Genomic DNA, 5,064 nt, shown 5'->3' on the forward strand with positions numbered 1-5,064 from the left:
CTAAGTAAGTGGTGTAGGTTTGAAACTATTTCTAGCAGGGCACACAAACTTCCCGGCTATAACCAATCATGTACAAACAGAACATTCATTTCTTAGTAAAGTTGAATATGAATTAATTGTCATGGGATGTTCTTAGAACTTTGTAAATCAATATATAACCCTTGCCTAGGGTCAAACTGTAAATCATTTACTCAGAACTTAGGGTCCTTACAGGGCAAAAATCTCAATAAGGAGCATTCTAAAATGTAACACTTCCTTAGAAAATCTAACCTCAGCAAAAACAAAAAAAATTCAAAGGGAAATTCCATACAGATGACTGTAAGCTCATTGGAGCAGGGCAAATCAAATTAAGAAAGGTTTTCAGGACTCAGTGAGTTTTCACCAGTTACATACAGAGAGAAGAATACATTTATCAGGAATTTTTGATCTGGGTATTTGCATATATGTTTGGGTGTGGGAATTTATATTTTAAATTTTAATTAAAATTATGTTAACTCATATCCCAAAACCATGTATTTGTGGGTTTTATAGTGAAATTTGGATACATATATACAATGTATAGCAAGGAAGTGGACAATATTTAACAATATTCTTTTGTATATATTAATATAACTAAAGGAATACATTTAAAATTTATCAGAATAAAATAAAAGTTAAAAATATGATGAGTATTTTATTAGCTTGATTACCCATTTCACATTGTATACACTTAGACTATTTTATTTATTTATTTATTGTTAGAATTCCAGTTTACTGTTGGACATTGTTTCACATACATCAAAGAGGCCCAAAATAAATTAATATATAGCAACTTCACAGACACACACACACACACACACACACACACACACACACACACAAAGGAAAAATAAAAGCTTTTAATTGTTGGCCTTTATAACCATCTTATACAAACCAACTACTTATAGTATAACTAGGTATATAGGGGAAAAAGTTACAGGAATGCTCAGAATAAAATTGTTTTTGTTGTTGTTGTTGTTGTTTTTGGTCTTTGTACAAGGTTTTTTCTCCTTTGAGATTGTAATGAACATGGTCACACCACAAGTAAAGTCTGAAGTAGGACATTAAACACTCTGAGGGTTGGTTCTGTCACCCGTTATCATTAAAAATGGCTGACCCCTAACAAGATGTACAAAAATATAAAATATAAGTAAAAATACAAACACATTTTCCTTTTAATATAATTTTAAGAAGAAAAGCAGGACCTGGGAAGTTCTGGTTCTTTTCCTCCCATGTTGCCAGTTCACGTTGTGGTTTTGGTGGGGTGGTGGAGAGCGCATGTCCTCTGTGGGTGGCACTGCCCGCTGTGGGCGGGTGGGGCCTGCTTCTCTACACAAAGGTGATCACGTTTAAATTCTGAGACGGGAAGTGGAGGGTTAATAGGTCACGTAAGGTTAGCTTTTCCTCTTGCTGTCTGATCATCCTCATCAGTCTTCTGCTTCTTGGTGTCAACATCCTCATCCTCGTCATCCTCAGCTACCCGATTGCCCCTAGGAGCCTCAGCTTCCTCATCTTCATCCTCTTCCTCACCGTCACCTTCTTCCTCTTCCCCCCTTCCTCCCCACCTTCTTCCTCTTCTTCCTCTACCTCCTTGTCATCTACCTCCTGCTCCCCGTTTTCCTCATTTTGGGCATTCCCATTGGCAGGTGCATCTCTTCCATTCTCTGCCTCCTCCACAACTTCCTTCTCCTTCAAGTCCTTGGTGGTCTCGGAGCTGGTGTCCACTGCGGCGTCTGACATGGTGGGGCACGCCGGTGGTCCGATGTTGCCAGTAAAGGAATTAGAGCAGACAGCGGGGCCAATTAGACTATTTTATTCTTGTTTTGTTTCCTTCAACTTTTTTTTTCTACTCAACCATGGATTTTTGACAATGAAAATTTATCTGATCTATCAACTCTGCACTGATGGTTAACGGCTTTTACTTTTTCAACGTGATATTTTTATTAATTCTCTCATAATTTTTATATGCAAATAATGTATTTTGCTCCTGTTCACTCCAACTTCTGACCCCAACTCTTCTCATGTTTATCTTTTACCTTTCCTATTTATCTCAACTTTTTATCTTCCTATGACAAGTTGTAAGGAATATTCAGTAATAGAGTATTTATTACCAAGTTCTGGTGGGCAACCAAAAGCATTAGGAATAGCCTACATTATTTTGTGGGTCTCCAGGACAGCTCTGACAAAGACTTTGAGGACAGGTACCCCATATCCAACACTAAGATTTTTATATGACGTCTTATTTATTTATTTTTTATGTTTTTATTTTATTTTGCTTCTACACTCAAGATTTTATTCCCTTCCCTGTCGACCCACTTACTGTTCCACATCCCAAACCTTCTCCTGGCTCCAATGTCTCCAGGAGGATGTCCCCACCCAACCTACCCCACCAGACCTCTAAACTCCCTGGGGCCTCCAGTCTTTTGAGGATTATGTGCATCTTCTCTGATTGAACCCAGACCTGAGAGTCCTTTGCTGTATATGTATTGGGGGTCTCATATCAGCTGGTGTGTGCTGCCAGTGTCTGAGAGATCTCAGGGGTCCAGGTTAACTGAGACTGCTGGTCCTCCTACAGGGTCGCCCTCCTCCTCAGCTTCCTTCATCTTTTCCCAAATTCAGCCACAAGGGTCAGCAGCTTTTGTCCATTGGTTGGGTATAAATATCTGCATCTGATTCTATCTGCTACTTGTTGGGTGTTTTGGAGGGCAGTCATATTAGGTCCCTTTTGTGAGCTCTCCATAGCCTCAGTAATAGTGTCAGGCCTTAGGGCCTTTATATGACTTCTAAGAGATATATTATGCCCTCTATATAGTAAATCCATTGAAGCCATTTGTAAATTACCCCCTACTTCTTCTCCCTCCACATTTATGTATGTGTGTGTGTGTGTGTGTGTGTGTGTGTGTGTGTGTGTGTGTGTCTGTGTGTGTGTCTGTGTGGTGTCCATGTGCATGCGAGTGTGCTTGTTTAGAAAGTTTATGAACTAGTAGATTTTTACATGGCTTTCTTGAACTTTACTAGTTTTAGTTAGCCCTTCCATCATCACCTCCTCTGTCCTCCTGTCACAGCCCCCTCCTCAGTCAATCTGCCCTCCCTATTATTTTCTCTTTCTTTTTTATATAACTAGGGTGTACCTGTAAATACTTCCTTTCTTCATTCCCCTCAGAAGTCAAGCTGGCTTACCCAGAAGATGTTTGCTATTCCCATTTTCCTGTCTTATCTGAGTTAATTTTTTAACACGCTTAAATGGTCAAGAGACCTTTCTATTGGTTTTGTCTATATTTCTTGACATTTTCCATAATGCTTCCCTTGTGAATTCTTTAAATCTCAGAGGAAGCCTAGTGACAGAAAAATAATACTTCTTAGGGAAAATGTGTTTGAAAAACTGGGGTAAACGAAACCCTTATCTTCTTGTAAGGACAAATTTTAAAAGTTTATGTGGTCTCAGTCCCTTGTTTAAATAAGTAATTGAGATTATTTATTAATACTTGTAGCTGGGGAATATGATACCTGGAAAAGGTAAAGTGACATATCTAAGATATTATAATTAGCTGATGTTAATGTCAAGACCTATAGCAAGTCACCTGTTTTCCCCTCCAGGATCATTTTATAATACAACCCTTGGGGTTGTAGTACTTAAATTTATTTGCATTCTTAAAAATATTCCAAAATCTGTACTAATTAGCTGAAATGTAAAACAAAACAAACAATCAAAAATACTCTGTTTCTTCTGTTTGATGAAGCGTTATGATTCCAGTGGTACCTTTTGAATGTCTTCTTTGTCATGCTAAGATAAAAATGATAAATTTTAGTCATAAAACCATTTCATTTTGAGAACCTATTTACACAGTCTGCACCATCAGTAAAAAATTTTTCCGAATCACTGAAAAAAAGGAATGGTATATTTTTTATATTACTTCCAGAGTTGACAAATGATTTTCTAAGCTCTCACCCACTCCATATTTATAACTAATATGTGATGCCTGTCATTCTGTTCTGTCTCTGGAGTGAGCCTATCACAGAATTAATGATGGCGCCTTAGTGTTTCACTTTTGAAGAAGACCACAGCAAGTTAGAGCATGTAGTGAAGGCCACAGTTGCAGAAAAGACATAAAATATTAAATAAGTGGACAGAGAATAGCATCAAAATTGGGGAAATATTAATGTTGTATAAAATTTTGCATGTAGGAAAGTGGTAGTATACATCTCCAAAAGGCAAAATGAGAGCTAAGGCATAAAACTTTTAAGGAAATAGGTCTCATCAAGGTAAAAGCAATTTATGCATGAGTTAGGGGTTCACAAACAATCTCTATAAAAAGATAGTGAACTTAGAATTTATGATGAGAAACACCGAGGTCCATGTCCCAAGATTTAGTCTGACTTTTGTCTTCTTTAAAGTGTATTATAGTTTGAATCTTCAAAACCTCTACCTCACAGTCTTATATTTTAAATGGTTGGTCTTCAACCCCAAGCACTATCTTAAGAAATGGTACTATTCAAGAGGATGTGCTTAGGTGGGTCATTTGCTGCAGGCTTTAAAGGCTATGCCCATTTGCACTTTCAGTATTCTGCTGTTCTTGGTGCACAACAATATGATCTGCCTCTACCATATCTTTTGTGATCATGATCTGAACATCTCCACTATGACTTTATTAATTTAATGACTGAATTCCTTATTTCTTTGAGTATTTAGCATTATAAAATCTGTATCTGTTGTGGATAATAATCTTTAATGAAGTTAATCTCTGGTAAAGATTTTGATAAACTTTGTATGCTATCCCTTCATTCTCCTGGGTATGTCTTTTGCTGTGCAGATGCATTTTAATTCAAAGCAATCTTACTTGTGAAATATTTCTATTATCTTCTGTGCTATTGATAACCTTCTTAGAAAGTCATTGCCTAAGAACACATCTTCAGGGATTTTCTCTATGTTTTCCTCTAGTAATTTCAGGATCTCAGAACTTACATCAAGGTCTTTGGTCCATTTTAGTTTATGGGATAAGAGGCAGATATCCTATATCAATGGGCATGTGAATGTCAAGTTTCCCA

The 5,064-nt window shown here is 37.2% G+C and overlaps 1 pseudogene across 1 annotated transcript; it reads right to left on the bottom strand.

Annotated features, from left to right (window-relative positions):
• Positions 1-1,494: 1,494 nt before the first annotated feature.
• Positions 1,495-1,758, bottom strand: LOC308414407 (prothymosin alpha-like; annotated as a pseudogene). Its single transcript has one exon. The product of its transcript is annotated as a prothymosin alpha-like (transcript).
• Between the last annotated feature and the right edge of the window lie 3,306 nt (positions 1,759-5,064).

This window comes from Micromys minutus, assembly GCF_963924665.1.
Source record: "Micromys minutus genome assembly, chromosome: X".
In the NCBI taxonomy this organism is placed as follows: Eukaryota; Metazoa; Chordata; class Mammalia; order Rodentia; family Muridae; genus Micromys; species Micromys minutus.